At 42.7% G+C, this 24,994-nt stretch overlaps 3 long non-coding RNA genes across 7 annotated transcripts; all 3 read right to left on the bottom strand.

Moving 5' to 3' along the window:
- Positions 1 to 738: 738 nt before the first annotated feature.
- LOC139835343 (uncharacterized) lies at positions 739 to 9,257 on the bottom strand. The gene is made up of 2 exons (XR_011751145.1): positions 9,170 to 9,257; positions 739 to 974 (listed from the first exon to the last, which is right to left on the bottom strand). It is a non-coding gene; the product is annotated as an uncharacterized lncRNA (long non-coding RNA).
- Positions 9,258 to 18,783: 9,526 nt separating this feature from the next.
- Positions 18,784 to 22,188, bottom strand: LOC127336088 (uncharacterized). Of its 5 annotated transcripts, none has more exons than XR_007873168.2 (4): positions 22,118 to 22,188; positions 20,810 to 22,007; positions 19,897 to 20,005; positions 18,784 to 19,384 (listed from the first exon to the last, which is right to left on the bottom strand). It is a non-coding gene; the product is annotated as an uncharacterized lncRNA (long non-coding RNA). The 5 variants fall into 5 exon arrangements; XR_007873165.1 differs by lacking the exon at positions 22,118 to 22,188 and having other exon boundaries at positions 18,784 to 19,125; positions 19,270 to 19,384; positions 20,810 to 22,111; XR_007873167.1 differs by lacking the exon at positions 22,118 to 22,188 and having other exon boundaries at positions 18,784 to 19,125; positions 19,270 to 19,365; positions 20,810 to 22,111.
- Positions 22,189 to 22,749: 561 nt separating this feature from the next.
- On the bottom strand, positions 22,750 to 24,681 carry LOC127336089 (uncharacterized). The gene is made up of 2 exons (XR_007873169.1): positions 24,219 to 24,681; positions 22,750 to 23,208 (listed from the first exon to the last, which is right to left on the bottom strand). It is a non-coding gene; the product is annotated as an uncharacterized lncRNA (long non-coding RNA).
- Positions 24,682 to 24,994: the final 313 nt, after the last annotated feature.

Below are 24,994 nucleotides of genomic sequence, written 5' to 3'. Positions count from 1 at the left end.
GCTTTATAAAATAATTTTATTTATTAAAACATGGATGATATGATGCATATGCCATGATGAACTTGGAACGACACGGAAAAACAAGCAGCGGAGAAAAATCTAATATTGGGGTTTTTTTTCCGGGTCGTTACAAATGACACCACTAACAAGGAACCTCGCCCCGAGGTTCCACGTCCAGGTACGGGGGAGAGAGGTGAACTATCAGGTCTTCAGGCGACACGTCGATCTCCTCGACACCACTAACAAGAATTGTTGCTCCATGTAGAACGGTCGACACCACCAACAAGAAGTCATTATTCCGTTGTTGATGATGCGCTTCCGTCGGGATCCTCCGAAGATCGGACCTAATAGGATAAGGCAAGGATCGTCCAACCCACGTGGAAGCCTAAGACTCAGAAAAACTCAGATAAGAGAGAAGACTCAAAACTCGCATAGGTAAGAGGAGAAAGAATTTAGGTAAGGAGAAAAATCAGAGCTAATCAGAACTATCCAACGAAGTTTCAGAAAATAGGTTTTGACACTCGACAACGTCCGTTGGCAAGGTTATCCTATAGGCTGGACTAGTGGGGTACCGTCAACCTGAGGCTCTGATACCAACTTGTGACGCCCCGAGGTTCCGGTACCTTGAGGATTCCAGCGATCCCGCCGGAATCCGCACGATATCGATCTAGAGACGCCCTCTGACACGACGTGCGCGACAAATCACACACGTGATGCCAGAGGAATTAACACGAGCAGTAACATTACAAAAGGATTACAATAGAGCCCACAAGATACATATATTACAACCACGACTCCAACGAGTCAAGATACGAATATACAATACAAAGATCCGAATCATACAGAAGATCGAATACGTCCGAGTACGGACAAGATACAAATTGAACTAAGAGTCCTGTAGATAACCAGTGGCGTCCATAACCCTGCCCAGGCCAAGCCAGAAGGGTAACCTTGCTAACGTCGTCATCTCGTACCTGTCAAAGTCGGGCCATCGGTTGCCGACAAAAGGGAGGAAGCAAAAGAGAAAGAGGAAAGGCGAGAGTAAGTACCAAGGAACGAACTCCGGCACGTACTTAGCGAGACTAGAAATGGCTATGCTCGCCGGGCGAATATATATATCGCCTGGGGCTATATGGTAGGTTTAGCGGCAGCAAAACTATAACCAATAGAGACACACTACAACATCCGTCTACTTAGAGAAGATAAGGGAGCGCACAAGGTAACAGATAAATACTACACATACATAACCCAGTCGATTACACATATCCCCTTCAACAAAGCGAAGAGGCAATGTAAAAGGCACTCAACGGTGGACAAGTTTTATTAGGTATCGGTTGTAGTAAGGCTATATTACTACACAAGTTATTAGCAAATTATTAGCATCAACATAAAGGTGCAAGTTGTTCTATGATCAAGCTATACAATTCCAAGTCGTCCATAACCGCGGACACGGCTTATCGATAAGATGTACACCCTGCAGGGGTTGCCCAAATGTAACCATACGCATGCTCGACCCACTTACGACAGGTGGATGTCTCACAACAAGACCGTTCCCAGTTCAACAAGAAAGTCTAGGGGGGCCACCCGACTAAGCTACCCGTAACGAAGTCCGGCCGTACTCCGAAGCGGACTCAGGGTTTGCGTTAACGGCTAGGCGTGCAAACCACACGCTTCGCTAAACGTTCCGCGGGGTACAGTACAAAATATAAACACCCGAAGGCAACAGGAAGTAAACACCCGAAGGCAACAGTAAGTAAAGCATGGCATACATGGCATAGGCAAATAAAACCAAGGTTGTGGCCCCCTTTTCAACTGACTTGAGAAAAGGTAATGGGTGAGGGGGTCCCAATAATCGTCCCCACGCATGGGTAGAGCGCTCAATCTCGGAACAGATAACAAGAACTCGGGTCCTAGGGGACATTAGCAAGTCAAAGTTCCGATGCTTTCGCAAAGGGGCTCACAGATGCCTCTGCTTACAATTTTAGTTGTTAACAAATAAGTAAAGCATGTGTATCTCTGATACGTCTCCGACGTATCGATAATTTCTTATGTTCCATGCCACATTATTGATGATATCTACATGTTTTATACACACTTTATGTCATTATTATGCATTTTCCAGAACTAACCTATTGACGAGATGCCGAAGGGCCAGTTCATGTTTTCTGCTGTTTTTGGTTTCAGAAATCCTAGTAAGGAAATATTCTCGGAATTGGACGAAATCAACGCCCAGGTTCCTATTTTTGCACGAAGCTTCCAGAAGACCGGAGGGGAGACGAAGTGGGGCCACGGGGCGCCGACACAGTAAGGCGGCGCGGCCAAGGGGGGGCCCGCGCCGCCCTAGTGTGTGGCCCCCTGTCAGGCCTCCGAGGCTGCCCTTCCGCCTACTTAAAGCCTCCGTCGCGAAAACCCTATCACGTTCGACGAAACCAGAGAAAACCTTCCAGAGCCGCCGCCATCGCGAAGCCAAGATCTGGGGGACAGGAGTCTCTGTTCCGGCACGCCGCCGGGACGGGGAAGTGCCCCGGAAGGCTTCTCCATCAACACCACCGCCATCTTCATCAACGCTGCTGTCTCCCATGAGGAGGGAGTAGTTCTCCATCGAGGCTCGGGGCTGTACCGGTAGCTATGTGGTTAATCTCTCTCCTATGTACTTCAATACAATAATCTCATGAGCTGCCTTACATGATTGAGATTCATATGATGATGCTTGTAATCTAGATGTCATTATGCTAGTCAAGTGGATTTTACTTATGTGATCTCCGGAGACTCCTTGTCCCACGTGTGTAAAGGTGACAGTGTGTGCACCGTGTGGGTCTCTTAGGCTATATTTCACAGAATACTTATTCGCTGTTATGAATGGCATAGTGAAGTGCTTATTTATATCTCTTTATGATTGCAATGTGTTTTGTATCACAATTTATCTGTGTGCTACTCTAGTGATGTTATTAAAGTAGTTTATTCCTCCTGCACGGTGTAATGGTGATAGTGTGTGCATCGTGTAGTACTTGGCGTAGGCTATGATTGTGATCTCTTGTAGATTATGAAGTTAACTATTGCTATGATAGTATTGATGTGATCTATTCCTCCTTTCGTAGTGTGAAGGTGACAGTGTGCATGCTATGTTAGTACTTGGTTTGGTTATGTTGATCTGTTATGCACTCTAAGGTTATTTAAATATGAACATTGAATATTGTGGAGCTTGTTAACTCCGGCATTGAGGGTTCGTGTAATCCTACACAGTTAGTGGTGTTCATCATCCAACAAGAGGGTGTAGAGTCTAGCATCTATCTATTTATTCTGTTATGTGATCAATGTTGAGAGTGTCCACTAGTGAAAGTATGATCCCTAGGCATTGTTCCTAAATACTGCTATCGCTGCTTGTTTACTGTTTTACTGCATGTTTACTTCCCGCAATATTACTACCATCAACTGCATGCCAGCAAGCACTTTTCTGGCGCCGTACTACTGCTCATATTCATTCATACCACTTGTATTTCACTATCTCTTCGCCGAACTAGTGCACCTATTAGGTGTGTTGGGGACACAAGAGACTTCTTGCTTTGTGGTTGCAGGGTTGCATGAGAGGGATATCTTTGACCTCTTCCTCCCTGAGTTCGATAAACCTTGGGTGATCCACTTAAGGGAAACTTGCTGCTGTTCTACAAACCTCTGCTCTTGGAGGCCCAACACTGTCTACAAGAATAGAAGCACCCGTAGACATCAAGCTATTTTCTGGCGCCGTTGCCGGGGAGGAAATGTAAAAGGCACTCATACTCCGGTCCCAGGTACTAAGTACTTTTCTGTTACCGTGGTGTGTTTGCTCGAAGCTATTTCCTTTAGATCCTGCAATTGCATCTTTTTGTTTCTTGTTTACACTAGTTTGGCATAATGGACAACAATGAGCTTCTTATTCTATTTCCTGATTTAAGACATGGATGGTTTGATGCGAAAATTAAAAAACCTATGGAACATATTAGTATGAACGCTTTGAACACCAATGTTGCTAATGATATGGAAAATTCTAAGCTTGGGGAAGCTGGCTTTGATGAGCATGATATTTTTAGTCCCCCAAGCATTGAGGAGAAAATTTACTTTGATGATACTTTGCCTCCTATTTATGATGATTATAATGATATTGGTCTTTTAGTACCGCCTGTTATGGAGGATAAATTTGATTATGATTACAATATGCCTCCTATATTTAATGATGAGAATAATAATGATAGCTACTTTGTTGAATTTGCTCCCACTACAACTAATAAAATTGATTATGCCTATGTGGAGAGTAATAATTTTATGCATGAGACTCATGATAAGAATGCTTTATGTGATAGTTATATTGTTGAGTTTGCTCATGTTGCTACTGAAAGTTATTATGAGAGAGGAAAATATGGTCGTAGAAATTTTCATGTTACTAAAACACCTCTCTATATGCTGAAATTTTTGAAGTTACACTGGTTTATCTTCCTATACTTGTTACTTTGCTCTTCATGAACTTGTTTATTTACAAGATTCCTATGCATAGGAAGCATGTTAGACTTAAATGTGTTTTGAATTTGCTTCTTGATGCTCTCTTTTGCTTCAACTCTTATTTCTTGCGCGAGCATCACTAAAATTGCTGAGCCTATCTTAATGGCTATAAAGAAAGAACTTCTTGGGAGATAACCCATGTGTTTATTTTACTACAGTACTTTTGTTTTATATTTGAGTCTTGGAATTTGTTACTACTGTAGCAACCTTTCCTTATCTTATTTTATTGCATTTTTGTGCCAAGTAAAGTCTTTGATAGTAGGGTTGATACTAGATTTGGATTACTGCGCAGAAACAGATTTCTTGCTGTCACGAATTTGGGCCTAATTCTCTGTAGGTAACTCAGAAAATTATGCCAATTTACGTGAGTGATCCTCAGATATGTACGCAACTTTCATTCAATTTGAGCATTTTCATCTGAGCAAGTCTGGTGCCATTTTAAAATTCGTCTTTACGGACTGTTCTGTTTTGACAGATTCTGCCTTTTATTTCGCATTGCCTCTTTTTCTGTGTTGGATGGATTTCTTTGTTCCATTAACTTTCAGAAGCTTTGGGCAATGTCCAGAAGTGTTAAGAATGATTGTGTTACCTCTGAACATGTGAATTTTTGATTATGCACTAACCCTCTAATGAGTTTGTTTTGAGTTTGGTGTGGAGGAAGTTTTCAAGGGTCAAGAGAGGAGGATGATATACTATGATCAAGAAGAGTGAAAAGTCTAAGCTTGGGGATGCCCCGTGGTTCATCCCTGCATATTTTAAGAAGACTCAAGCATCTAAGCTTGGGGATGCCCAAGGCATCCCCTTCTTCATCGACAACTTATCAGGTTCCTTCTCTTGAAACTATATTTTTATTCAGTCACATCTTATGTGCTTTACTTGGAGCGTCTTTTTGCTTTTGCTTTTGTTTATGTTTGAATAAGTTCATCCTTGTGTGGGAGAGAGACACGCTCCGCTGTTGCATATGAACACATGTGTTCTTAGTTCTATCTTTAATGTTCATGGCGAAGGCTGAAACTGCTTCGTTAATTGTTATATGGTTGGAAACGGGAAATGCTACATGTAGTAATTGATAAAATGTCTTGGATAATTTGATACTTGGCAATTGTTGTGCTCATGTTTAAGCTCTTGCATCATATACTTTGCACCCATTAATGAAGAAATACATAGAGCTTGCTAAAATTTGGTTTGCATAATTGGTCTCTCTAAGGTCTAGATAATTTCTAGTAAAGAGTTTGAACAACAAGGAAGACGGTGTAGAGTCTTATAATGTTTACAATATGTCTTTTATGTGAGTTTTGCTGCACCGGTTCATCCTTGTGTTTGTTTCAAATAACTTTGCTAGCCTAAACCTTGTATCGAGAGGGAATACTTCTCATGCATCCAAAATCCTTGAGCCAACCACTATGCCATTTGTGTCCACCATACCTACCTACTACATGGTATTTCTCCGCCATTCCAAAGTAAATTTCTTGAGTGCTACCTTTAAATTTCCTTCATTCGCCTTTGCAATATATAGCTCATGGGACAAAATAGCCTTAAAAACTATTGTGGTATTGAATATGTACTTATGCACTTTATCTCTTATTAAGTTGCTTGTTGTGCGATAACCATGCTTCTGGGGACGCCATCAACTACTCTTTGTTGAATATCATGTGAGTTGCTATGCATGTCCGTCTTGTCTGAAGTAAGAGATATCTACCACTTTAATGGTTAGAGCATGCATATTGTTAGAGAAGAACATTGGGCCGCTAACTAAAGCCATGAATCATGGTGGAAGTTTCACTTTTGGACATATATCCTCAATCTCATATGAGAACACTAATTGTTGCTACATGCTTATGCATTAAAGAGGAGTCCATTATCTGTTGTCCATGTTGTCCCGGTATGGACGTCTAAGTTGAGAATAATCAAAAACGAGAAATCCAAAATGCGAGCTTTCTCCTTAGACCTTTGTACAGGCGGCATGGAGGTACCCCTTTGTGACACTTGGTTAAAACATGTGTATTGCGATGATCCGGTAGTCCAAGCTAATTAGGACAAGGTGCGGGCACTATTAGTATACTATGCATGAGGCTTGCAACTTGTAAGATATAATTTACATGATACATATGCTTTATTACTACCGTTGACAAAATTGTTTCATGTTTTCAAAACCAAAGCTCTAGCACAAATATAGCAATCAATGCTTCCCTCTGAGAAGGGCCTTTCTTTTACTTTTATGTTGAGTCAGTTCACCTATTTCTTTCCACCTCAAGAAGCAAACACTTGTGTGAACTGTGCATTGATTCCTACATACTTGCATATTGCACTTGTTATATTACTTTACATTGACACTATCCATGAGATATACATGTTATAAGTTGAAAGCAACCGTTGAAACTTAATCTTCCTTTATGTTGCTTCAATACCTTTTACTTTGAATTATTGCTTTATGAGTTAACTCTTATGCAAGACTTATTGATGCTTGTCTTGAAAGTACTATTCATGAAAAGTCTTTGCTTTGTGATTCATTTGTTTACTCATGTCATTACCATTGTTTTGATCGCTGCATTCATTACATATGCTTACAATAGTATGATCAAGGTTATGATGGCATGTCACTCCAGAAATTATCTTTGTTATCGTTTACCTGCTCGGGACGAGCAGGAACTAAGCTTGGGGATGCTGATACGTCTCCGACGTATCGATAATTTCTTATGTTCCATGCCACATTATTGATGATATCTACATGTTTTATACACACTTTATGTCATTATTATGCATTTTCCGGAACTAACCTATTGACGAGATGCCGAAGGGCCAGTTCCTGTTTTCTGCTGTTTTTGGTTTCAGAAATCCTAGTAAGGAAATATTCTCGGAATTGGACGAAATCAACGCCCAGGTTCCTATTTTTGCACGAAGCTTCCAGAAGACCGGAGAGGAGACGAAGTGGGGCCACGGGGCGCCGATACAGTAAGGCGGCGCGGCCAAGGGGGGGCCCGCGCCGCCCTAGTGTGTGGCCCCCCTGTCAGGCCTCCGAGGCTGCCCTTCCGCCTACTTAAAGCCTCCGTCGCGAAAACCCTATCACGTTTGACGAAACCAGAGAAAACGTTCCAGAGCCGCCTCCATCGCGAAGCCAAGATCTGGGGGACAGGAGTCTCTGTTCCGGCACGCCGCCGGGACGGGGAAGTGCCCCCGCAAGGCTTCTCCATCAACACCACCGCCATCTTCATCAACGTTGCTGTCTCCCATGAGGAGGGAGTAGTTCTCCATCGAGGCTCGGGGCTGTACCGGTAGCTATGTGGTTAATCTCTCTCCTATGTACTTCAATACAATAATCTCATGAGCTGCCTTACATGATTGAGATTCATATGATGATGCTTGTAATCTAGATGTCATTATGCTAGTCAAGTGGATTTTACTTATGTGATCTCCGGAGACTCCTTGTCCCACGTGTGTAAAGGTGACAGTGTGTGCACCGTGTGGGTCTCTTAGGCTATATTTCACAGAATACTTATTCGCTGTTATGAATGGCATAGTGAAGTGCTTATTTATATCTCTTTATGATTGCAATGTGTTTTGTATCACAATTTATCTGTGTGCTACTCTAGTGATGTTATTAAAGTAGTTTATTCCTCCTGCACGGTGTAATGGTGACAGTGTGTGCATCGTGTAGTACTTGGCGTAGGCTATGATTGTGATCTCTTGTAGATTATGAAGTTAACTATTGCTATGATAGTATTGATGTGATCTATTCCTCCTTTCGTAGTGTGAAGGTGACAGTGTGCATGCTATGTTAGTACTTGGTTTGGTTATGTTGATCTGTTATGCACTCTAAGGTTATTTAAATATGAACATTGAATATTGTGGAGCTTGTTAACTCCGGCATTGAGGGTTCGTGTAATCCTACACAGTTAGTGGTGTTCATCATCCAACAAGAGGGTGTAGAGTCTAGCATCTATCTATTTATTCTGTTATGTGATCAATGTTGAGAGTGTCCACTAGTGAAAGTATGATCCCTAGGCCTTGTTCCTAAATACTGCTATCGCTGCTTGTTTACTGTTTTACTGCATGTTTACTTCCCGCAATATTACTACCATCAACTGCACGCCAACAAGCACTTTTCTGGCGCCGTACTACTGCTCATATTCATTCATACCACTTGTATTTCACTATCTCTTCGCCGAACTAGTGCACCTATTAGGTGTGTTGGGGACACAAGAGACTTCTTGGTTTGTGGTTGCAGGGTTGCATGAGAGGGATATCTTTGACCTCTTCCTCCCTGAGTTCGATAAACCTTGGGTGATCCACTTAAGGGAAACTTGCTGCTGTTCTACAAACCTCTGCTCTTGGAGGCCCAACACTGTCTACAAGAATAGAAGCACCCGTAGACATCAATCTCCAACAATTGATATAGCATGTGATAACCTCCCAACAACCCAACATATCCCGATATCAGACCGAGATAAACAACAGAGCCTAAACACGCCTACGACTCGCAAGGCTCAAACATCAAGCAACGGCTATGGGTAAGGAATGATACATATAGGATTATTATGGTAACAAGTGGAATAGGATACGTGACTCGATAAAGAAGCGCAACACAAGGATAGCAATGCGAGGGAGAGTATATAATAGGTGAAGAGAGAGGGCTCGCCTGTGAAAAGCTGCAGAAGAACTTGTCGGAGAACTCGTCGTATCTCACAACATCACTTCGTGATCCTATCCGAGAAGAAGCAAAAGCTACAACAAACAACGGATGCAAATCTTACAATTACGGATAAAGAAGATCCAGCATGATCAAGATGATATGCATGACATGGCAACGATGATACGATGCAACTTATCCAAATTAACCGGAGTCGGAACCCCGGACAAACAAATTAGGTTGGAGTTACATTTATACCGACAAAGTTAAGTGTTGATTAGCATGGCACGACATGGCAAGGGTGAGCTACTTCAATATTAAACGGAGCGGGGAAAACCTAGTCGGTGTGCCGAAATACTCCGCATATATATTAGGTGAACATGCACGACTATCAACGCGTGACATGATGCAAGATGCAAACAAATGTATGGATGGCATATTCATGTTCAGCACATTTTTCTGATCAATTTTCATATATAACACTTTTAATTTCGAGTTATGGTTCAAGAGATATTGATTTTACAAGATTTTGCAAATTCCTGGCATTTTCAGAAAAACGGAGAAAGGCCTGGAACTTCTCTCACCGGGGCAGGAGCTAGCCGGGTCGCTGACCAGTGGGGCCAGGGAAGGCTGACGAGGCGCTGACTAGACTGCGCGTGGATCAGAACCTGCAGGGGGGTTTTCATAAAAGGATCAGAGACAAGGGCGCCGGGTTGGTTTTGAAAGATCCAGGGGGCTAAGAGCAAAACGATCCAGATTTGGATCTGGCTGTGTTTCTCACCAAGGTGTTTGCCAGCCCGAGCGGCTGACGGATGGGGCCTGGGGATCGACGTGGAGGCCAGCGTGGCGTTGAGCCGGTGAACCTTGCCTGCTGTTGTCTGTTCTCTGAAGAAACTGAAGAAAAGAGGAGCGCCGGTGATCAGAGAGCAAACACGGCGAGCAGCAGCAGGTGCTCCTGGGTGAGCACGGTAGCGTGAGGATGAGGGAAGGGGACGACGGAGCTCACCGAGGGGCGGGGCGAGTTTAGCGGGGACGGAGGCGTGCCGGAAGTGAGGGAGATGGCGGCGGCCGGCGACCAGCTGAGGACGGGCTCGACGGGGTAGCGCGCGAGAGGCCGAGGGAGTTGGCGCAGGAGTTGCGCGTCGATGTGGGGAACCAAGAGGAGGCGGCGCCGTCGCAGGGGGTCGCCGGAATCGTCGCCGGCGTTGGGCATCTGCGGAGAAGGAACGGCGGTCACCACAACGAAGAATCGAAACAGGAAGCTACGGAGGTAGAGGGAGATGGAGAAGAAACGGTGGAGTTGGTGATGATTCTGGGCATCCCAACTCGATTCCTTGCGCCAGGAGGTAGAGGGAGACGAGGCGGTGCTGGGGGTGGCCTTGGCCTGGCGGGGGAGGGCCGGAGTCGACGGGGCGCCGACGAATTGCGGACGGTGACGGTGGGGTTTCTCCCTCTCTCATTTGCTTGCAGAGAAAGAAGAGGAAGGGGAGTTGGAGAAGACTTGGGCGAGGAGGAAAGAGAGGTGCGGTCCAGGCAATAAAGCAAGGGAGGAGGACCACGCGGGGAGGGAGCAGGTGAGATGGTGGAGGACCACGGCGGGGGAAAAAGGTGAGCACGGCATCTCGTGCTCTCTCGGCGTGAGGAAGAAAAGGAGAAGGAGGGGATTCACGAAGGGGTACGGGCCAGAGGAAAATGGGTCAGGAGAAGAGGTGGGCCGCCGGCTTGGCTGGAAGAGAGGAGGGAGAGATGGGCTCGGGCAACCAAAGAAAAGAGGAGAGGGAAACGGGCCAGGGAGAGAGGAGCCCAGAGAAGAGGGGTTAGGGTTTGTTTTTATAAAAACTCTTTCAATTTTCTTTTCGAAACTGTTTTGTAAACTGGTTTTAAAATAGTTCAAGAAAATTTGAATTTTGAATGCAGAGATGGAGAGAGAGAAAAACAAAATAGTTTGGCTTTATAAAATAATTTTATTTATTAAAACATGGATGATATGATGCATATGCCATGATGAACTTGGAACGACACGGAAAAACAAGCAGCGGAGAAAAATCTAATATTGGGTTTTTTTTTTCCGGGTCGTTACACTGGCTCTTTGGCATCTCGTCAATAGGTTAGTGCCGGAAAATGCATAATAATGACATATAATGTGTATAAAACATGTGAGTATCATCATAAAAGTAGCATGGAACATAAGAAATTATGGATACGTTTGAGACGTATCAAGCATCCCCAAGCTTAGTTTCTACTCGCCCTCGAGTAGGTAAACGATAACAAAGATAATTTCTGAAGTGACATGCTATCATAATCTTGATCAATACTATTGTAAAGCATATGAGATGAATGCAGCGATTCGAAGCAATGATGAAAACAATGAGTAAACAACTGAATCATATAGCAAAGACTTTTCATGAATAGTACTTTCAAGACAAGCATCAATAAGACTTGCATAACATTTAACTCATAAGCAATAAATTCTTAGTAGAAAGCTTTGAAACAACACAAAGGAAGATATAAGTTTCAGCGGTTGCTTTCAACTTCAACATGTATATCTCATGAATAATTGTCAACATAAAGCAATATAACAAGTGCAATAGGTAAACATGTAAGAATCAATGCACACAGTTGACACAAGTGTTTGCTTCTAAGATAGAAAGAAGTGGGTGAACTGACTCAACATAAAGTAAAAGATAGGCCCTTCGCAGAGGGAAGCATGAATTACTATTTTTGTGGTAGAGCTTTTCATTTTGAAAACATAGAAACAATTTTGTCAACGGTAGTAATAAATCATATGTGTTATGTATAAGATATCCTATAAGTTGCAAGCCTCATGCATAGAATACCAATAGTGCTCGCACCTTGTCCTAATTAGCTTGGATTAACATGGATTATCATTGCATAGCATATGTTTCAACCAAGTGTCACAAAGGGGTACCTCTATGCCTCCTGTACAGAGGTCTAAGGAGAAAGTTCGCATTGGATTTCTCGCTTTTGATTATTCTCAACTTAGACATCCATACCGGGACAACATAGACAACAGACAATGGACTCCTCTTTTAATGCTTAAGCATTTAACAACAGATAATATTCTCATAAGAGATTGATGATTTGTGTCCAAACTGAAACTTCCACCATGATTCATGGATTTAGTTAGCGGCCCAATGTTCTTCTCTAACAATATGCATACTCAAACCATTTGATTATGAAAATCGCCCTTACTTCAGACAAGACGAACATGCATAGCAACTCACATGATATTCAACAAAGGTAAAAGTTGATGGCGTCCCCAGAAACATGGTTACCGCTCAACAAGCAACTTATTAAGAAATAAGATACATAAGTACATATTCTTCACCACAATAGTTTTAAGGCTATTTTCCCATGAGCTATGTATTGTAAAGGCAAAGAATAGAATTTTAAAGGTAGCACTCAAGTAATGTACTTTGGAATGGCAGAGAAATACCATGTGGTAGGTAGGTATGGTGGACACAAATGGCATAGTTTTTGGCTCAAGGATTTGGATGCACGAGAAGAATTTCCTCTCAATACAAGGCTAGGCTAGCAAGGTTGTTTGAAGCAAACTCAAGTATAAAACGGTGCAGCAAGACTCACATATGAACATATTGTAAGCATTATAAGACTTTACATCGTCTCATTGTTGTTCAAACACCTTAACCAGAAAATATCTAGACTCTAGAGAGACCAATCATGCAAACCAAATTTTAACAAGCTCTATGTAGTTCTTCATTAATAGGTGCAAAGTACATGATGCAAGAGCTTAAACATGATCTATATGAGCACAATAATTGCCAAGTATCAAATTATTCAAGACATTATACCAATTACCACATGAAGCATTTTCTGTTTCCAACCATATATCAATGAACGAAGTAGTTCAACCTTCGCAATGAACATTAAGAATAAAGCTAAGAACATATGTGTTCATATGCAACAGCGGAGCGTGTCTCTCTCCCATACAAATAATGCAAGTATCCGATTTTATTCAAACAAAAACAAAAACAAAAGCAAACAGACGCTCCAAGTAAAGCACATAAGATGTGACTGAATAAAAATATAGTTTCACTAGAGGTGACCTGATAAGTTGTCGATGAAGAAGGGGATGCCTTAGGCATCCGCAAGCTTAGATGCTTGAGTCTTCTTGAAATATGCAGGGATGAACCACGGGGGCATCCCCAAGTTTAGACTTTTCACTCTTCTTGATCATATTGTATCATCCTCCTCTCTTGACCCTTGAAAACTTCCTTCACACCAAACTCGAAACAAACTCATTAGAGGGTTAGTGCATAATTGAAAATTCATATATTCAGAGGTGACATAATCATTCTTAACACTTCTGGACATTTCAAAAAGCTACTGAAAGTTAATGGAACAAAGAAATCCATCAAACATAGCAAAACAGGCAATGCGAAATAAAAGGCAGAATCTGTCAAAACAGAACAGTCCGTAAAGACGAATTTTTCTGGGGCACTTAACTTGCTCAGATGAAAATGCTCAAATTGAATGAAAGTTGCGTACATATCTGAGGATCACGCACGTAAATTGGCAGATTTTTCTAAATTTCCTACAGAAGGGGCTGCTCAATTTCGTGACAGTAAGAAATCTGTTTCTGTGCAGTAATCCAAATCTAGTATCAACATTACTATCAAAGACTTTACTTGGCACAACAATGCAATAAAAAAAAGATAAGGAGAGGTTGCTACAGTAGTAACAACTTTCAAGACTCAAATATAAAACAAAAGTGCAGAAGTAAAATAATGGGTTGTCTCCCATAAGCGCTTTTCTTTAACGCCTTTCAGCTAGGCGCAAAAAGTGTGAATCAAGTAACATCAAGAGATGAAGCATCGACATCATAATTTGTTCTAATAATAGAATCATAAGGTAACTTCATTCTCTTTCTAGAGAAGTGTTCCATACCTTTCTTGAGAGGAAATTGATATTTAATATTACCTTCCTTCATATCAATGGTAGCACCAACAGTTCGAAGAAAAGGTCTTCCCAATATAATGGGACAAGATGCATTGCATTCAATATCCAAGACAACAAAATCAACGGGGACAAGGTTATTGTTAACCGTAATGCGAACATTATCAATCCTCCCCAAAGGTTTCTTTATAGCATTATCAGCAAGATTAACATCCAAATAATAATTTTTCAATGGTGGCAAGTCAAGCATATCATAGATTTTCTTAGGCATAACAGAAATACTTGCACCAAGATCACATAAAGCATTACAATCAAAATCATTGACCCTCATCTTAATGATGGGCTCCCAACCATCTTCTAACTTCCTATGAATAGAAGTTTCAAGTTTTAGTTTATCTTCTCTAGCTTTTATGAGAGCATCTGTAATATGTTTTGTAAAGGTCAAATTTATGGCACTAGCATTGGGACTTTTAGCAATTTTTTGTAAGAACTTTATAACTTCAGAGATGTGACAATCATCAAAATCTAAACCATTATGATCTACAGCAATGGGATCATTGTCCCCAATATTTTGAAAAATTTCAGCAGTTTTATCACAAACAGTTTCAGCAGCTATTGGATAGGGCAATTCTTCACCAAAGATTTCATTCTCTCCCATGCTTGAGCAACATGTTCATTATCTAATTGCTTAAAATTCATTATGCTACTTCTCAAAGATATAATTTTAGCAGGAGGATAATATCTACCAATGAAAGCATCTTTACATTTAGTCCATGAATCAATACTATTCTTAGGCAAAGATAGCAACCAATCTTTAGCTCTTCCTCTTAAGGAGAAAGGAAACAATTTCAATTTTATAATATCACCATCTACATCCTTATACTTTTGCATTTCACAAAGTTCAACAAAATTATTAAGATGGGCAGCAGCATCATCAGAACTAACACCAACAAATTGCTCTCTGATAACAAGATTTAGTAAAGCAGGTTTAATTTCAAAGAATTCTGCTGTAGTAGCAGGTGGAGCAATAGGTGTGCATAAGAAATCATTATTATTTGTGCTAGTGAAGTCACACAACTTAGTGTTTTCAGGAGTATTCATTTTAACAGTAGTAAATAAAGCAAACTAAACAAAGTAAATGCAATTAACTAATTTTTTTGTGTTTTAATATAGAGAACGCAAACAAAGCAGTAAATAAAGTAAAACTAGAAACTATTTTTTTTGTGTTTTTGATATAGAGAACAAACAAAGCAGTAAATAAAGTAAAGTAAAGCAAGACAAAAACAAAGTAAAGAGATTGGAAGTGGGAGACTCCCCTTGCAGCGTGTCTTGATCTCCCCGGCAACGGCGCCAGAAAAAGAGCTTGATGCGTGCAGTTAACACACGTCCGTTGGGAACCCCAAGAGGAAGGTGTGATGCGTACAGTAGCAAGTTTTCCCTCAGTAAGAAACCAAGGTTATCGAACCAGTATGAGTCAAGGAACACGTGAAGGTTGTTGGTGATGGAGTGTAGTGCGGCGCAACACCAGGGATTCCGGCGCCAACGTGGAACCTGCACAACACAATCAAAGTACTTTGCCCCAACGTAACAGTGAGGTTGTCAATCTCACCGGCTTGCTGAAAACAAAGGATTAACCGTATAGTGTGGAAGATGATGTTTGTTTGCGAAGAACAGTAAAGAACAATTGCAGTAGATTGTATTTCAGATGTAAAGAATGGACCGGGGTCCACAGTTCACTAGTGATGTCTGTCCCATAAGATAAATAGCATGTTGGGTGAACGAATTACAGTTGGTCAATTGACAAATAAAGAAGGCATAACAATGCACATACATATATCATGATGAGTACTATGAGATTTAATCAGGGCATTACGACAAAGTACATAGACCGCTATCCAGCATGCATCTATGCCTAAAAAGTCCACCTTCAGGTTATCATCCGAACCCCTTCCAGTATTAAGTTGCAAACAACAGACAATTGCATTAAGTATAGTGCGTAATGTAATCAACACAAATATCCTTAGACAAAGCATTTATGTTTTATCCCTAGTGGCAACAACACATCCACAACCTTAGAACTTTCTGTCACTGTCCCAGATTCAATGGAGGCATGAACCCACTATTGAGCATAAATACTTCCTCTTGGAGTTACAAGTATCAACTTGGCCAGAGCCTCTACTAGCAACGGAGAGCATGCAAGAACATAAACAACATATATGATAGATTGATAATCAACTTGACATAGTATTCAATATTCATCGGATCCCAACAAACACAACATGTAGCACTACAAATAGATGATCTTGATCATGATAGGTAGCTCATAAGATCTAACATGATAGCACAATGAGGAGAAGACAACCATCTAGCTACTGCTATGGACCCATAGTCCAGGGGTGAACTACTCACACATCGATCCGGAGGCGATCATGGCGATGAAGAGCCCTCCGGGAGATGATTCCCCTCTCCGGCAGGGTGCCGAAGGCGATCTCCTGAATCCCCCGAGATGGGATTAGCGGCGGCTGCGTCTCTGGAAGGTTTTCCGTATCGTGGCTCTCGGTACTGGGGTTTTTGCGACGAAGGCTTTAAGTAGGCGGAAGGGCGGAGTTGGAGGGCTGACAGGGGCCCCACACGCTAGGGCGGCGCGGGCCCCCCTTGGGCCGCGTGGCCCTAGTGTGGCGGCGCCTCGTCGCCCCACTTCGTAATCCTTTCGGTCTTCTGGAAGCTTCGTGGAAAAAATAAGACCCTGGGCGTTGATTTCGTCCAATTCCGAGAATATTTCCTTTGTAGGATTTCTGAAACCAAAAACAGCAACTGGCTCTTCGGCATCTCGTCAATAGGTTAGTGCCGAAAAATGCATAATAATGACATATAATGTGTATAAAACATGTGAGTATCATCATAAAAGTAGCATGGAACATAAGAAATTATGGATACGTTTGAGACGTATCAAGGCGTGATGAAGTGGGGTACGCCACCATTAAGTTGGTTACTAGCGGTGTACTAGGATGATGCGGCACCGGTAGTCCGGGGTGGAGGTAGGTACAATTTTTGAGGTCAATTGATCCCTATGGTTTAATGAAAATCCTTGCTAAACTATTGATATATATTGTTCATAGGTAGAAAATGACCCCAACGCAATTGAGATGATCCCATTGCTATTCTAGGCTGGCTTTGCCCTTGCCGGTAGCCAAATACAAGTGGCGTGAAATAGTGGTGCACCATGCTGAATTTGGTATGTCACTAGTTGTTTTTTTTTTTCCTTCTAGTGGTTTGCCCTATGTTGATCTTGAGTGCGGCTTCTAGCGTAGCTCTTGTGTGAGCAGCTCTACCGGCCGATGGTGCGCCATCCTTCAACCTAGGACGAGAGAGCGCAGTGCCCTATTTGGCGATAGAGAATGTCTATGGTTGCAATGCCTCAACCTGCCGGTTCTCTTGTACACGTGTTTTTTTTTCAAGGCAGTGGCTGATCCCCTTCTTCTCACTTCACCGTTTCTTCTTGTCCAATGGAGGAGGACACCGTCAGATGCAATCCGCACTTTCATGTTCTTATTACTTTGTGTTTGTTGTGTGCACTGCATTGTCAGTTGTTTTGATCAACACATTGTATCAAATTCACCCTATGGGGTTTATCAATTTAAAGTCAGGCATGTCTTACATTAAAAAATATATGTACAAGCTTCATCTATAGTAAGATATGAGTGTTTTTACGGTACCCTATACTGCAGGTAGCAGTATACCAAATCTCACCGTTGATTTGCTCAGGGCATGAATAGGCATTTCCAACTTTTCACGTGAGGGAGTTGCTGATGGGCCATGATCTCAGCCCATTTGCAACCGAGAAAAGCCCTATGCCTCAAGCGATCGCTGTGTTTTTCTCAGAAAAAAAAGGCGATCACTGTGTGCATCTTGCCGCCACCACCAACATAGCTGACCCTGCCATGTCCGCCACATCCTTGTTCCTGTTCCCGGCACTCTCCCACCATCACCTACTTCCTGCTGCTGTGTTTGACCTAGGCGGTCGCCTGCTCATCGACCTAGCCGCAGGGTCCTCATCTGTGAAACCTCATCATAAGTAAACACATACTCTTAGATAGAACTAGTAGGCCTTGGCACGGCGGCACGCCGCGCCCGTGGAGTTATCTCTTTTGTATGGATGCCGGTTTTTTGGTTTGAAAGGGGTGTCGGAAGGGTGACATTCTCTATGGTTTTATAGATCAAGTTAGGACTGAATCGTTGGTGGTCTGCTTTTTTTTTGCTGCAATGGATTTTGATGTTGAATCGTCGATAGTTTGCTGCTTTTATGTTGAAGCATGGAGGAAATAAACTGACCCCATGGCACTAAGCTACACAACTACTCCGTACTAACATAGATATCAGGCAGCAAAGTGAAGTAGTTCCTACGGCCAGTTTAGGCTTGCATCACTATCATCTTAATCCAAAGAGAGGGTGAGAACTGGTCCATCGATTGTGTTGTTGTTGGTAGACACCACGAAATTGGCATTGCATCTGAGGTCCTTGATGGGCCGGTTACCATTTCCGGTAAAGACCGAAATCACCCAATTGGGCAGCCTACAGATTGGACTGAGATCGAGCTCATTAAGAAATGACATAGTATTCTATCTCACAGTTGTTGCAGATGAACAAATGAATTAAAATACATGAAAGCGGAAGATAGGGAGATCTTGATGGTCTACTATTTGTAGAGTGATATAGTTGAGTAGACTGGAAACGGCCAGATAGATAAGAGTGAAATGCAAACGATAGAGAAATTGTTTCTCCGGGATGGGCCCAAAAGTACAGACAACAACATTGTTCGGAGGCACTAAAAAGTGGTACACTGTGAGTGAACACACATGTACCAACTTACAGTACTGTCAATAGAAAGGCAATATGTCTCCAACGGAACAAAAACACTACACTACCATACAACATAGAGTCTACAGATAGTACCCTGACAGATGGGAACGAAATGTTCAGCACTTGGAGCTCTGTCAACTTGTACATATACATCCATAGTTGGGTAACTGCAACCGACATCAATAGAAACCTTGGTCAAATCCATTAATTGCAGTGGCATCATCTTGATTTGAAGCACAACTAAGAAAAATAATAGCTGCTTGACATTTAGAAAAAAATTCCATGTCGAACTACTACATATGAAATCTAACCTGATTAGGTATTGGTGTATGGAAGAAGAGATCATTCTATATGAATGCATCAACCCCGTAATGATTCTCAATTCTTTTACTATGATGACGTATTCTCTGTCAGTAAAATTTAGATCTGTAAGAAAGCAATTATAGTGTAAGTACAAAGAAGCAAGAATCAGAACACTATTTTTTCAGCAAGATCTGAACTTTCAAGAGTGACGATGGTGACTTCTAGACTTTCTTGATTTGCTATGTTCAATTGCGCTTTGCAAATAGCGATGGATCATCGGGATGGTATTTTATTTTGTGATGACGTGGTACTTATCATGATGTGATAATGCCAATTTCACTCATTTAAAGAAAGATGTCATGTTCAGATGGATCGGTGCAAATAATGAAGCTCTTCATAGCTATGTGCTTTTTTTTTCGAGAATTGTCATGTGTGTTGTTAATCATGCCAATGACTAAATCTGCATCGTGAACTCAGATTTAAACATAGAAGGGCCGACGACCGTCTTCCTGAGTGAAGTAACTCAAATATCAACAACCCCAGATCAGCTTTTGTATGAAGATTAACTCATGCATGCAAAAAGGTTTAAATAAAACAAACATAGTCAGTATTGTAATATAAGAAAGAAGTCTCACATGAGTATATTAGTTTTTCTCCTCTTGGCTTCATTGTGGTTCTCCTTGTTACTTTGCAAGCATGATAGGTGACTACGTGAGGAAACCAAATCATCCATAGATGGATGTGCTGTAAGACACACACATACCTTTGAATTAGTCTCATTGGAATTAGCTAGCTTCTAAAACTTTAAAAATAATCATGTTTGAAACATCAGAATTGTGGACACTGAAACATGTCCCTGGTACCAACACCCAAATTTCACAAATAGGCCACAGTATCAATTTAATTTGCAGATAAACTGGTCTGTAAATTGGAAATAAGAGACACATGTGAAAATCTTGGAAAAGACAGTCAAGAAGTACTCCTGAGAAAAAATAATTGAGGAAAACATGTCCCAGGTACCAACATCTACATTTCACAAACATATCATAGCATATTTGCACATACATTGGGTCTACAAATTTGAAAGAAAAGAAACAGGTGAAAACTTTGGAAAAGACCTTCAAGAAGTAGTCATGAATAGCTGAGGAAAAAATGGCAGCAAGCCTTTGAATTACCATCAGAATATTTTTTTCGAGAGAGGAGGAGCCCCCAGGATATTGGATTGATTTATCATCAGGTTTTAAAGAACACACACTCACCCACACCCTAGGTCTGTGCATCAATATGTAAGCATACTAAAGTACAGGCTTCCTTGGTTATGCCTTTTCGAGAAACATAAACTACATACTACGAACTACAACATCTGGTAAAAACACCGGATAGTAAAGCACCAGCGTCGTCCAAACTTTCTCAGAATCTTAATACGTAAGCATGAGGGTCACCTGAATTTTATACTAACTGACCACATATCCTTGGGACAAATCCCAGTACTTAATTATATTCACACCATTCACCACTGAGTGAATGCAAACATCAGAAGCTACTCACCTACGTGTGGAGGAGCCGGGAACCACGGCGGCGACGCACGGTCACAACTCCAATCCGGACACTCTGCGGGCAAGCACGCACAATACCTCTCCTTCACTTGAGAGAGGATCAACCACGACGATAGACGCTTTAGCTCCTCACATAGCCGATACACCTCAGGAAGGACAGGAGGTCGTACAGCGCACCGCCAGCCGCCTCGGTACGCCAGCCGTCTCGGGACTGGAAGGAGAAGCCAAACCAGTATGCAAGGCTAACGCACCGGCACGCCCCAGAAGGTTACCATGGCAGACACCCGGAGGAATAGAGGCACCATCCATCTGTAGACCAAGAGAGGCAGACACACGAGCACAAGTGCACAACCTCCAGGGGCATGATCCGACGCCCACCACTCCGGCCACACGGAAAAGGATATGTGGTCAGTTAGTATAAAATTCAGGAAGGGTGATGAACCTGCAGATCAGTAGGAAGGGCGGAGGCGGCAGAGTTGCCAACGACCGTGGAGCAGGAGCAAAGCCGAACTGGCCACCAGAAATCATCTCAACATGATGTACTCATGTACAAACTAAAGAACTGGTAGGATGGAGATGAACGCGCAAACCCTGGATCATCCATACGGAGTGCGGTGACGGCCGCGGAGCGGAACCACGGAGCGTCGACCTCTAGGCTTGCAGGAGAAACGGAGGCGTCCGGACGACCTCGGCCGGGCCGCCCCGTCGGCCTACCGGCGGCGTCCATCTGCAGACCGGAATCAGAGGAGGGGCCGATAGTACATCATCGGCTGGGACGCCCCGACAGGCTACCACGGCAACCAGGCGGAGCAGCACCAAGAGCAGCGCCATCCATCTACAGGGAGCGGAGGCAGCAAATCAATAAAAAAAATCAGGGGAAAGCAGAAGATGGGAAAAATCGAGAAAAACATGGAGATCGTTGCCATCAAAAAGAAATAAAGAATAAGTAAAGGAAGAGGAGGGCGTGCCGCCTCGTTGGATGGCCAGGGATGGAAAGGAGAGGGTCGCCTCCGGTGAAGGACGTGCCTCCATTGCTGCCTCGAGAGACAGCGCGACGACCAGGAAGAGATAATCGTAGGGCAGAGGAGGGTGCTGGAGCCGCCCACCACCTGCAGCAGCTTGATCCCCACAACCGGTGGGCCACCATCTTCTTCTCACCTGAGACGTATGCGGAGGTGGAGATCGCCCCCCTGACCGGCGGCGCAAGATGCGGCAGGACGGAGTGAGCCAGGAGATAGAGAAAGAGAAGAATAGATCTGAAGAGGCCAAATCCAAGATAGAGAAAGACAAATTTTAATACCGAAGTGGCTGTTCTTTTGGTCCGCTTTTCGCTAGGTATGCCACGCTTAGCGGAAGAATTTTCTAGACATGGCCAGCTCACAGCACCACCGCTGTTGGCAAGGCACGGGATGGATAACCCAGTGACCGGAAAGTAACCGGTAACCTGGATCAATCCACAGAGAAGAAAATGGGAGAAGGAAGATAAAATGCCTGATGCCGATTTAGGTAAAGGGGTACGTGGATGCACCGGAATGGTGAAAAATTGTGCATCTACAGTACCCAAATTAGCATTAGATGCCCTAAATTGATTGTCTTTTATATAGTGTATGTATAAGACAATATCAGCAAGCTGCCTAGTTAAGATTAGCAAGTTCATTCTCTCTATATCAAGCGGAATGCATGACTGGTAATTACAACAAAAAAAACAAAAAGTCCATTCTATCTATTTCATTGTGAATTTCACCCGCAACAATCCCATATGTAGATTCCATTGACAGTTTTCACCAATGGCAAATCTCTGCAATTTGTTTTCCATATGCCTCTCAACAGAGAGCCGGGTTCCGTTACTAGAGAATAACAAAACAAATAGTCTTACAACCGGAAAGAAAAAGGCAAAAACATTAAAGGTTTTCCTGTGCAACCAATACTCTATACAGCTCTCAACACCCCTCAACAGAGAGCCGGGTTCCATTACCAGAGAATAACATAACAAATAGTCTTACAACCAGAAAGAAGAAGGCAAAAACATAAAAGGTTTTTCTATGTTGCAACAAGTACTGCAACACAACATCACGAGACCAGACTAGGATCTGAAGACAACCTGGTAACAGATGACTAGAGATAGACATCTCCTACAGACCATAAAGAGCAATGACTGAGCAGCAATCTCTCTGGTTGGGGAAGGAAGGCCAACAACAGATGTTCACAGCTTCAGGAAACCACTATTCATCTTTTTCATCATTCAGTCCACATCAACATCTTCATCAGTCTCAACTCCTCTGAAACTCAGAGTGTCCGCCCCTCTCGCCATCTCGTGCATCTTGACAGCAGCTTGTTGTACTCTGTCAGCTCCATCAACCACATTGCTTCTGGTTACTGCATCCCACAGACCTGCCCAATAACAAATAAAGACACACATGTAACAGATCAACTCAACAGGAAATGATCTGAGCCTCCAAAGCAACCTCTATTTCAAGTTTCCCACAAAGCCCAGCAAACCCTCGTAATAGTTTTATTTTTTTCATGTTGCCTTAGCAGCTTATAGCAGAACTATAAACTGAATGTACAAGTTGATTGAACCCTTGTGCAGATACATTACGAATTTGACCTGTGGCAAACCCTCTGAATAGTTTTATTTTTTCGTTTTGCCTAGATGTTGAGAGCAGAACTAGAAACTGAGTTTATATAGTGATTGTAATGTGATGCAACTACTTCTACAAGGTTAGAATCATTGCTAAATTGAGTATGGCCAGATGTTCAGTTAGAATGGTTAGTGTACATTTCCAATTCAAGAAGACCATCAAGAACCCCTTTGTCAACACTGTCAACATCAAAAAGATATTATAATGAAATATCGGGATTTACAACAATATTACCTGAAATAAATATCACAAAGTTCTGAAGTATGCCAATTAGCCAGAGCATTATTCGCTTGCTATATTCTTATTCACTTGATATCACAAATAGATATTGTGTATGCAGCTCTAGGTAAGAATCAAGTCCCGGCTGTCAACACCAACATTAAAAACCAAAAAGAAGTACTAATGCAATGTTCAGGTACATAATATCAATGCTAGTGCTACCTCTGTTGCGGACAGACATTGAACGAATAGATGGTTGAAAAATCAGTAATTGCTTGTTCTTTTTAAGCATTTGCATAATGCTGAAGGTTCTTGGTCAAGGATCTATTCTTGGTTCATATATCTAATTAACTCTGAACAAACACAGAGCCAACCACTATTCCAAATGAGCACACAGAATGGGAAACAAATCAACTAACCGGCATACTAGGCTACCTTGCACTCACAATTGATTTGGAAATGCGATTGAGAAATTGAATTACAGTTCATGATGGTTTCATTTCATCTCCATAGAGCTAAGGAATGAGGCGGAAGCATTACCTTAGTCATATGCCTGACCACCCGCATCTTCATAAATGTGCTCGCCGTCTACCGCCGGCTCCGCCGCCTCTGCCTTGGCCCGGTGCTCAACCAGCTGGGCCGCGCGGCCACCCGCACCTTCATCGCCGCGCATGGCAGCTACCACCGGCTCCACCGCCTATGCCTCGGCCCCTTCAATTACGAGAGACTCTGTGGAGGCGTGCTTCCAATCGCCGGTGTCGCTGCTGAAGCCGGACGAAGAGGAAGGCCTACGCGAGCGCGCGGCGGCGACCGGAACCCTTGCTGGGAGGGGATTTTTCTTTTTGGCTGGTGAAACTAGGTGAACGATCTGGTAGGTCGAACCTGGGCTGTCTACAAGTTTTGATCTATACCTAAAATGCCCTATGACGGTACACTGGTGGCTCAACTTTCAGCAGTGCACCCCTATACTGCTAGTGTGTCAGGCAGCCCAAGTCGAACGGTATTAGTTGAGTCCTGCTATACACACGACAAAATTCGTCCGATACTCGTACGATCCTACGTGGGTAAGAATCTTCTCGCGCGAGCAAACTCGGTTTGGGTTTGGGCTGCGCTGACACTTTGGTTGGCCCCACCTGCCAAATATTCTTTTCTTTTTTTACTTTCCTTTATCCTCTTTCTTTGCTTGGGCGGACTGTTCTAGTTCTAGTAGAAGCGGCCCTCACGAATCACCATTTGCTGGCTCGACATGAAATCAAGAGATGCTGCTCGATGGAAGCTCTGATGGCAGAGGTGAGTGCTAGTTATTCAATTGTGTA

The sequence above is a fragment of the Lolium perenne genome, chromosome 2, assembly GCF_019359855.2.
Source record: "Lolium perenne isolate Kyuss_39 chromosome 2, Kyuss_2.0, whole genome shotgun sequence".
NCBI lineage: Eukaryota > Viridiplantae > Streptophyta > Magnoliopsida > Poales > Poaceae > Lolium > Lolium perenne.
This window is presented reverse-complemented; position numbering and strand designations above follow the sequence as displayed.